Here is an 11,169-nt window from a genome sequence, read left to right as displayed (position 1 = left end):
AGTCTTCTCTTTTCCAGGCTAAACAGGCCCTGCTCTTGCAGCCTTTCCTCATAAGAGAGATACTCCAGTCCTCTAATCATCTTTGTAGCCCCTATGCTGAACTCTACAGTAGTGCTATGCCTGTCATGTATTGGGGAGCCCAGGACTGGACTCAGTAATCCAGATGTGGCCTCAGCAGGGCTGAGTAGAGGGGGAGGATAACCTTCCTTGACCTGCTGACAACACTTCTACTTAATGTACCCCTGAATAGCATTGGCTTTCCTGGCCACAAAGACACATTACTGGTTCATGGTTAAGTTAATTTTTTATCCACCAGGATTTCCATGTCCTTTTCCACAGAGCTACTTTCCAGCAGGTCGGCCCTCAGCCTGTTCCTGTGCCTTATTCCTCCCTAGGTGTAGGAACCTGGACTTGCCTTTATTGAATTTTATGAGATTCTTCTCTATCCAGCTCTCCAGTCTGTCCAGGTTGTCCCTGTGGTGCATCAGCCACTTCTTCCAGTTTGGTATCATCAGCAAACTTGCTGATGGTGCATTCTGTTTCTTCATCCAGGTCATTGATAAATAAGTTGAACAAGACTGGACCCAGTACTGATRCCACTAGCTACAGGCCTCCGTCTAGACAATGTGCCTCTGATCACAATCCTCTGAGCAATGCTATTCAGTCAGTTCTCAATCCACCTTACTGTCTATTCATCTAGTCTACACTTCCTGAGCTTACCCAGGAGGATGTTATAGAAGACCATGCTGAAGGCCTTGCTGAAGTCAAGGTAGACAACATCCACTGCTCTCCCCTCATCTACCCAGCCAGTAATTTCATCATAGAAGGCTATCAGATTGGTTAAGTGTGATTTCCACTTGGTGAATCCRTGCTGACTACTCCCGATCACCTTTTTTTCCTCTGCATGCTTAGCGAGGGTATCTGGGATGAGTTGTTCATCACATCCAGGGGTGGATGTGATGCTGACTGACCTGTAGTTTCCTGGATTCTCCTTGACCTTTTTTTTTCGTACTCAAGGACATCCTGAATGGCACATAGTTTCTGCATATTTAGCAACTACAATGGATGTCTGTGAATCTAGATAACTTCTTCTTGAATCCTTGTAAAATTTTAGCCTGTACAATATTCTGTAGTGAACAGATCTATATCCTAGCTATATACTGTACAAAAAACTACATTTTTTTAGTGTTTTTTCAACTTGCCAATTATTAGCTTATTTTCAGTACTTCAGTCTGCACCCATGGCCTCTATGCACTCATGGTTTTGTAAACCTTTCTCATGTTCCCCACTGTCATCTCTTTTCAGTCTGAAGAATCCCAACCTAATTTTTGTCTTACAGAAGCTGTTCCATACCTTGATTACTGCTGTTGCTCTTTTCTGAACCTTTCCAGATGGGAGAGTGTGCTCTAGAGAAAGTGTAGGTAATTGCCAGTGTGACAAGTGGAATTCAAAGGGAACAGAACTGTAGGTATAGAAATCCTAAGAAGCCTAACATAAATTTTAGGTAACTTGAGTTTGTACATTGCATTCTATCCTTCATTTTAGAAGGCAGAGATAGTTAAAAACAGCAAGGTTTAATCTTTCTTGTTTTCTGAAATTTGACAATCTAAAATGTTAATACAAAATATCTTTTTTTTTTTTTTTTTTTTTTTGCAGTCATAATGTTTCCTAAATAAAGACGTAAACTGGGGGGGGGAAAATGTACCTTTAAATTGTCATATTTAGAATACATGGTGTAGATGTCTTAGACTACAGAAGGGGATCTACTATGGAATATTTCGGGACGTATTTTATCCTTTGGTTTCACTTTCCGTTTCCTTTTTCTGGACAACTTTTCCAGTCCTCAGCTGTTCTTAAACGTAAAAGAAATAAAATATTCCTTCTTTCTCAAAAAGATGAAATTTGCATCTGTAATTACTAGTTTGAAATGCCYTGAAGGGTGACTTTATCTTGAGTCAAATGGGCCACAGAGTGTGCCAACTTAAAAAGATGGGAGTAGGACAGAAGAGGATGGAAAGTGGAGTAATCTACAGAGAATCACAACTGAGCAAGAAACAAAGCGTAAAACACCTAGGACTGTTCTCAGGAGAGTAAACACTGTTACCGCGTGGTCATTGGTTTTGTGCRTACACCCATCAATCATAATGGTTTTGATACCCCTGTAGGAAGGAATCCCTGTTAAATTTTGGAAAATGARGCAATGATTTTAAAGTGGAACTGTAAGCATCTCTAATGTAAATATGTCCCACAAACCTTTGCAAAGAGAGCTTGGAAAAACTTTTTTTTCTATACGCTGGTTTGTGTAAGATACTTGATCAGCTGTTCTTGACAAAATTCCTCTGAAAGTTACTTTGTGGGCAAGTCTGGCTTGTCTAAAGGAAAGAAAACAGTGAAATGTTTGTTTTATTAAATGGAAAAACTGAAGTCCCTCTTGGCTCTTGTGTGCCATTGTTGGCTTCAAGGTGGTACTGAAAGTTCTCCTTGGATCAGATTCAAGGTCTGAGGAAAAAGTGCTGCCTAGGGTGGAGCTGTAAAGTACAGTGCCACCTCTATGCAGAAGTGTTTGGGTTATAAACAATTTATTGGCAGGAAATGTTACAAAACGTTCAATAGGGAAATAAAATCGTGTGAGCTTTTATTTCAGATGACTCTCATTCTCTTCAATTATTTGTGTTTTGGGTTTTGTCAGTCATAATTTAACAGATTTGGTCAAGCAAGACAAAAATCAAACGTGTTCCATCTAGGCAAAGATGGTTTTTGCTTACCAATACACAGGCTGAAGATCGTGGTCTGGCAGCAAATAACAAAATTTTATTAGTTACTGCTGTTGTGTGAGAAAGTAATTTATATTTCCTCTGTCCCCTCAAGGAGGTGCTACCACTCCTCAAAGGCAGTGGTGTCTGCGGGATAGCTACTCTGGCACTTATTACTTTAACCTGTTATCAGTGTCACTTGTATGTGGGCGGTATATCAAGATCACARTAAAAAAAGATGAAGAGAAAGAAGTTGTCCAGGAATTTGGTATTGCAAAGAAGCATTTAGCTGAATCTCTGATACGTGCTATTCTCGATAAACTGAAGGCTCAGAAGACATCCTTAAATCACAATTAAATTCAAGCTCTCTGTAGAGAGCTTCCATATAGGAATTCATTGGCAAGCCTAAGTATAGCATCATCAACTAAAGTAAGATTAACTATATGCAAGTAGACATGAGCTAAATCACAACATAACTCCTTCCAGTACTGGATATGTGTCTATTTTATCTTTATGAAGAGGCCTAGGTAATTTTTTTACTCCGTAGTTTCACAACATTCCTCTCTGAAGTCAAACAACTTTGCAACCTCTTTAAGAACTGTGGACAACTTCTCTGAGCATTCCTTGATGTTAACTAGATTACTTGCTTTAGATAAGTGCTAAGATACTCTAAGCCTTTTGTTTTCTTTTTATAACAAGTTTTAATTGAGGCGATACCTTCCTGGCCCTTGCACAAAGGTGATGTTCCACTACAAAAAGAGGTGCTATCTTTTTAATTGAGTAAAGCAATCACTTGAGTCACCTCATTGATGCAGCTTGTCTGTTTTTTCAGTCCCCGTGGTGCAGGTGTCTCTTTCCACTGTTTAGCTCAGTGGAATTTACTTTCATTTAATCATTCRTTTGCAGCAGGCTGGTGGAAAATTGGATACATCTGCCATTGAATTGGAAGAATTCACAGAAACATTTGGCTCTTGGTATCTTTTTATTTGTTGAAAGAAGTCACTGAGAGTCTTCTGAAATAAGTATGCCTCTAATAATTATCTCCTCTCTGAGCTGAAAGTCCAGCTGGATCAGTAGCCTATAAGGAATGGGCATGTGAAATGATGTTTTCTCTAAATATGGTTGTAATCACCTTAATAATTTAGGACTCAAATAACAGAATTGTAGAATATACTTGTTTGGGTTCTTATGTTGTTTTATGGTAACCATTTGCTGTTAGTGATTTGCCTGTAGATTTGAAGCCATGGCTCTTTGTTTGCCATGATTGTTGCTTTCCTAAATATTTGCATGGAACACATGGCACTGCTGAACTGGAATGAAYAATGAGTTTTGGCTCCAAATAAGTCTGTTTTCAAATTGATACAGGCTAGAATAAACAGAGGTGGAGAGGGGGGCACAGTTCCCTTTTGTGCCTTGGGAAAATCTCCCTTTAGGTGGAGTGAGACTCTTACAATAAAGCATTTCAGGAAAGTGGGGAGTAAACAGGACTTTCTTTACTTCTAAAGAAGCAAACAAAGAGCTTGTTCTAGTCATATCTTTAAAAGACCTAGTTTGTGTTTTTGAATTGCTGCCTACATAAGTTTATCAACACTGAGAGTTTTTTATTATTAGGAGCTTGTGACTTACAATGTTTTCTTGCTCTGTGGACATTTTTTGTTCTTCTGCTTCAAAGGATGATATTGAGAAACCATTGAAATTTTTAAGATACTGTTGTTCTGTACCTACCTTTACATTTGTTATTAGAAGTAGCTAAGATAGCTTGCAGAACAGCTCTGATGGTAATGTTATTCCTTTAGTAAGTATACTATTGATGATCTTTCTTCAGGGATGTGTATGAGTTGTGCCTGCAAGACAGATTTTGTGAATAGCAGCATGTACTGGGGATGAGTATTCTCTGAGGTCTATCTGCCTCATGCTTGATCTACAGCAGTAAGGGGAGAACAATCACAACCCTCTCAGTTCCTTTTCACCACCCATGGTTATTAGTAGCCTGCTCATTATCTTCTTAGAGAGCTTAAGATAGACCTTTCAGTCCCTTTTGGTGAACAACTCCCAATTCCATTTTTTAGATTTAAATTTTGTTTTTTGTAAGTAGTGAATCTCTAACAAAACTGTACAGTAAATAGATGAACTTCTTGGGCCCTTGCTCCAGCCCTCTYGCTACACAAGCACATACCTTTCAAAATTCCAGTACAGGGAGGCAGTCATTTCTAGAAAATAAGTGTTTGTTTTTACCAGAGGCTGTTGCATTTGTCTCAGAAAAGTCTGTTGCAAACTGGAAGTGGCCTTGTTATTTATGTGGAAATTGTAAAAAAGACTTTTCTTCACATGATTTTCAAGTTTCAGTTATCTGTTAGAGCCCTCATGTTCCATATCGACACTCACCCTCTTGAAGAGGTAGCAAGTGATGCTTGCTATGGACAATGCACTCGACAACACAGCAGTGCTTTTATTTAAGTATGGCAGGTGTTCAATCTGTATCAAAATACCTCAGGAAGACTCTTTAAGAAAGTTATCTGTGTATATTCTTTGCAATGTTTCCTCTTCTCATCAGCTGAGTATACAGATTAGTGTTCCCTCATCCAAYGAACGGTCATTGCTGTCAGGACGTCTGAATAGTCCCTCTCCTCATCCCTCAGTGCATCAATATTTTMTTCTACAGCTTCCAGCTCAGCCCTAATAGTCATCCTATTGCACACATCGATCAACCGGCCTGTGCTATGGCTTCATCTTTTCCAGCTCCACTCCGAAGGCTTGCTGACTTGCCTTATAAGTAAGAGGTTACCTCCACAGTTTTCTCCATTGGTTTTCCAGTGGTCTGGTTCAAAGAAATGCAAGAGAGCTATGTCTTATTTCCCTAGCTAATCATCACTTGTGAGGGTAGAGCACATCTAGAGAGCCTTTGTTTACATGATCTCAAATTTGGAAAACTCTTGTCCTGCAATTTTATGATGCAAACTTGCTCTCTAGCCTATTCAGGGCATCATGTAAATCTTAGAGCACTTTAAAAAGTTGATAATTTAAAGAAAACAGGATCCCAACCTTAAGAATTGCAGAAACTTGTGCTGTAATATAATTCTGCAGCTTGATCCTTCAGATGAGAACTCTGATGTTTCATGGTGTGCAATTTGGTATGTGACATATTCCACTGTCCTAGAACACGACGCTTCCTGACTTGATCTGACAGTTATTTGGTACATTTATACTGTCCTGCGTTTGAGTACCTCACTTGAAYGTTTATTGCTCGCTAGGTTAACTCAATATCCAGGTTTAATCTTACTAGAAGTGAGGATTCAGATAACTATCTAGTACTAGATCAGTCCAGCACTTAATACTGATATCGATATCCTGCTTAGGAAGTTTAAGACTGTAAAGGCAGCATCCATTGTTTTCAGCTTCACTTACTCAACAAAGTATTCTGGGCAGAAAACATTTTCTACTTTATAAAATACAATCCAGTGGGTGATTCTTTATTTATACTTATTGTCAGTGAAATCCTTTACTCTTCAGAGCTAATGGCACTCTGCAAGCTTATGCTTTCAGAACAGCACCATTTCTGGATTGTGTAAAACTTACTTATGTTTTGAAAAATGAAGCATGGATATTTAAAGGCCTGTATGCATATATCGTAAAGCACTTCTGGAATCTCCCAGACATGTCTGTTCCAAGGGCTTTCATTTTTCCTGTGACAGAGGAAATAATCTCCCTATAACAATCTAAGGAAGAAAAAGCCGAAACAATCCTGCAGTTTTTCTTTCTGTCTGCCTGCTCTGTCTTCTTGTGAGGTTTGGCTATGTATACATTATCTGTCTTTAATGCTAAGCTAAACTGCTTCATATTCTTCTGATCAGAGGTCTGATCCTCCCTCAAGATAAGYGTTTGTGTTTTTTTTGTCCTGTTACTTGTGTATAGTTTGTTCAAACCCACAAAATCAGCATTAGCTCATGCATGGATATATGGTTACCTGCTTTGCAAAGCCAGTGTGTGCTGTTTCATGAACATGAAGAAGGGGAAGAGTATTATTGTTTCAGCTGGTTCCACTTGCAATGCAGCCATGTAAATGGATTAACTGATATCAGTGCTAAGGACAGAGTAGACAGAACAATAACTTCATGAACATATTGTCCGTAAGAGACTTTTTCCTTGCTAAAGCTACTGAATTCTAACTCAGTCCTGCTGGCTCCTATTGTAGAATATCCCTTCAGCGAACTCCCTGAGCACAGCCTGCTCTGTTGAAGGGAAGCATTCCAGCTGTTGTATACAAAGCTGAGACGGGAACCTGAAAAGGACTGAAAATGACAGGGTGAAGGACKAAAATAGAAAATAAAGAATTAACAGGAAAAGAGAGACTGAGTAACAATRGAGGGTGAACAGTAAATCCGGTTTGCCTTTCTAGCTCAGGAAGGTGTCTTGGAATCTGTATTTCAGGGCACCCACTGGGTGGTCACCAGAGCTCTTTTGAGTGTGTGAAATGAAATGGAAAACAATAGCTCAGCAGCAATTGCCCTTTTTTCCTCTGATGAGGTGTTCCTTGAATTGCCAGCACGACGCCTGCTTGATATAGCAGTGAATACGGCCAGGCATTTCCTGAAACAACAGCACTACATGGCACTATTAGAAATGCTAAGTGAAAGGTTCTGCTGTGAATAATGAAGGAAAGCGAATGGGATATGGGACTGTGTCCCACTGAACTGTCTCTGCAACAAAAGGGGGAATGAAATGTAACACAGCTGCACAGAGGCCATCTATGCAGCCTGAAAATCCTCATCTTTTCTGTGCACAAACAGATGACAGGAGCCAAGATCTATTTGGAAGCAATGTTTCATTTTGGAATGGTTAGAAGCTAATGTCAGCATTGTTCATCTTCATCACTTGTCTCTTGTCTCATATTATCTGCTAAACCTTTAAATCTGTGCTTCTTCATGGAGGCTTTTTTGCCAGTAAATGTAGATACKGTTTATGTTCTTGGCCAATGCTCTATTCTGACTAACCTCCTTGTATGCATGTATCTGCTTACTCATCTGTTCTACTATCTCCAAATAACCAGTAAGTGTTTTGTTTTTAGAAAGGGTATCTTGTCTGAACCTTTCAAAAATCAYAGTACTGTACATGGCACCAAAGGTACTACATTGACTTGGCAGAAACTTCCTATGCATCACTATGCCTTATCCTCCTCCCTGATTACAGCCCATAGGAAAAAAAAATGTGATACTTTTTTTTTTGTTGTTATTCGGCACTTTTTTTGGTCTTTTTTTTCATTAAGTCTCAAACTTTTTATTTCTTTCTTGCTTCACCTTCTCTTCAGCAGGGTGGATGTTAGAGAAAGTGCCTCCGATTCAAATGGAATAGGAGACCCAAGAGGATGTTACTGTGATGTGTTAATAAGTTATTAGGTGAGCTGTATGAAAGGAGTCAGAGAAAATTTATATTTAGTAACTCATGCTCATTTTTATCAAATGTCCACTTTTGTATGTTGCTGAGATCAGTCTTAGAGCCCTGTAGTTGTTCAAATGACTTGCCATCTTATGTATACAGGTATTATATTTGCTGTTTTCTAGTTAATTATGTAAAAGAGAAACTTACTGTTTTACTGTCAGTTTTGGGTGTTCTGGTCTTTCTGATGCAAAGAATATTTTTACTCCTGCATTTCACGTTAACTGAGCTCTTTAATTTTTGCTTCTGTCCTGGATGTGCCCATTTCTGTTTCCAGACTTTCATTTCTCTTAACCATTTGTCAATGTACAGTGTCTTTATTCCCACTGACATCTCAGGCAAAGGATTCACTCAGTTTGGTGCCTACAGCTAGGTAGCATCTGACCCTACCTTTGCTCAATATAAAGTGCTTTCACTGTCTCTTTCCTTTTTCTCTTTTTATTTGTGTAAGTTAAGACCCTTCTGTTTGATCTAACCTCATAACCTCACTTGCAAAGTCAAAGAGTGCTACTCYTCAACAGCTTAAATCCTCCTGTGTCCTGCTTGCTAATAGCACTGTATGGAGTGGTGAGACAGTGGCCAAGTAAGAAAAAACATTGCTTATTTTTTTGCTGGGTTGGTTCTCAGGCAGCTTAGTCCCCTTAACSAGTCCACTCCTCACGATGTGTGCCAGGGCAAGGGAGGGGACTGGATGGCATGGCTACTGCTGAGTGGAGAGGACCTCACTGCAGCTCCCACTTGAACTTGCTGAAAGTGTTGCAGAGTTGCAAACTCCGTCAGTTTGATGTCTGTTCCCACTCCATGACTGATCTTTAAAATACAGCTTTTCAAGCTTTTCTGTACCACTGGGTTTCATCCTTTATAGGTTCTTTGCTTACTATTATGTTTTTTCTGAGGCAGTTGTGCCTCGGTTCTGTCTGGAGCCCTCTCCGTATTTTTTTTTTCACTCTTGTGATTCTAGTTGTTTGCAGGGTTGTTGAGGTGCCAGGTCTGCACATGTCTTATGTTCCCATCTCATCCTTTCCGTATAAGAGGGACAAAATCTGACAGCAGAGAGTCCCTGTTGATCAGGGTAGGTCTAAGACATTCTAATTCAGGGGAAGAACTGCAGTTTACCTCTCCCTTCATAATGCAAAGTCCTGTGCAGCAACTGATGTTTTCAACTTCATATTGTGGCATTGCTCATACTTCAGTTATTTAGGGGGARAATTTGTCTGTTGCCTTACCTCCCTCTCCCTTCCTGCCTTGGCTATGGACTTGTTCTCTACGTACCAGTGAAGTTCAAAACTAGCATTTCAAACTACCAAAGTGCCATATTTGCAAGACTATGAATGGATTTTGGAGATTGTAATCAAGTAAAATCATTATCCCTTGTCTCCTACCTTCTTCACAAGATTAATTCTTCTCACCACTTACATCCAACAGCCTTTGGGACAGATGGCAACAACTGCTTCTGAGCATGAAACGGGCCTATACAGCCAACCAGGTATGAAGTGAAGATTGCCATACTGAACTCAAAGCACAGGTTATACAGAATGCAATCAGTGCTGGAGGAATCTGGGCAGGATGCCATGGATAATAGCTTTCCTTTTTGGGGGGGATACTGTAAGGATAATATGGGATGTCTTGAATAGTTGTGCTCATTAATAACCTAAATAGACAAGATGTCTCTCTTCCATCTTATCCAAACAACAGCATTTCACTTCTATACTCTTGATACGATACTGACTTACAGGAAAATATGCTAGCTGTTATTGCAGAGCAACTGTTTTAACAATGCCTTTATTCTTTAGTTTCTTGCTATATCACCCAGTGGAACTAACTCTTTCTCTAGCATGATGCTCAATGCGTGTTTTTACAGTAGACTAAGRCAATTTTTGTGGGGAAACTATTTCCATGTATCTAAAAAGCTAGTCTTAATAATGTGTCTTAAACTTCTTTGAACCAAAGAAGTTCCTCTTCTGTGGCACATGCTGTATGTAAGAACCATGGGAATTAAGACTTTCCTAAAATTCACTTTTAATGGATCAAGTAGACATTCTCAACTAGATAAAATAATAAAATCAGGAGAAAACGGAAGACATGAAAAATAATTTTGGGGCCCAAGATCAAAAAGGAATTCAGAGATGTAAAATTTTAAAAACTTCAGTCTTGTATGTCAACATTTTAAAATGTCTTCGGTATAACAAAAAATAAAATAGATGTAAACAATTTCTGAAATAAGCACAGTGACATGTATTTTGTTGCTTGAATCTTGGCAGTCATCTCCAATGAAATAATAGCAGGAAATTATAGAGAAAAAAATGGTGAAATCTTTCAGCAGTCATTGAGTATTCATGTGAGTCTTCTGTGTTGAGATAACACTTGGGTTTATTTGTATTATAGAATGAAAGATTGCTGTTATAAATGGAAACTGTTAAAGGTCTTGTAGCTCAGGCTAAAGGTTATCCAGGCTGTTGCAACAGATATCCTAATTCTAACAAAAAATACACAGTAAGAACAGAACATTGTAACTGGAAGAGTAATCTAAAAATATACACAGAGCAAGAATTTTGCCGTGCTAGGCGCTTGTTAGAGCTGATAAGAATTGTGATTGCTCTTTTATTTTTTCTCCATTCCTTCCCTTCATATGTGAAGCTGTATTGAAATGGAATCGTACCGTTTTGARATTTCACATATGCTCTTGTCAGGCAGCGCTTATTTTTCTTTCCTGAGTGGACTCTTTTGTGCCTGTGCCTGAATTCATTTAAGATTTAACCTTCCTTGGAAGTGTTCTGATTATAAATTGTTGTTAGTGTTATTGAGTTATGTATGTGTGTAACAGAGGGGAATGGATTTGGGTGAGGGTGCGTTTGAGAGTGGAGATAAAGCCCACAAGTACCTACACAGAGTTTCACTAACTGTCATGGTACCTGAAAGGAAACTGAATGTCACTCAGACCTCAGTCAGCTAACTTTGTTTGTTAAAGCTTTAGGAATACACA

The sequence above is a fragment of the Rhea americana genome, unplaced genomic scaffold (genome assembly GCF_003343005.1).
Source record: "Rhea americana isolate MKP2758 unplaced genomic scaffold, rheAme1 scaffold_191, whole genome shotgun sequence".
In the NCBI taxonomy this organism is placed as follows: domain Eukaryota; kingdom Metazoa; phylum Chordata; class Aves; order Rheiformes; family Rheidae; genus Rhea; species Rhea americana.
The sequence above is the reverse complement of the archived record's forward strand: the minus strand, read 5'-3'. Positions refer to the sequence as shown.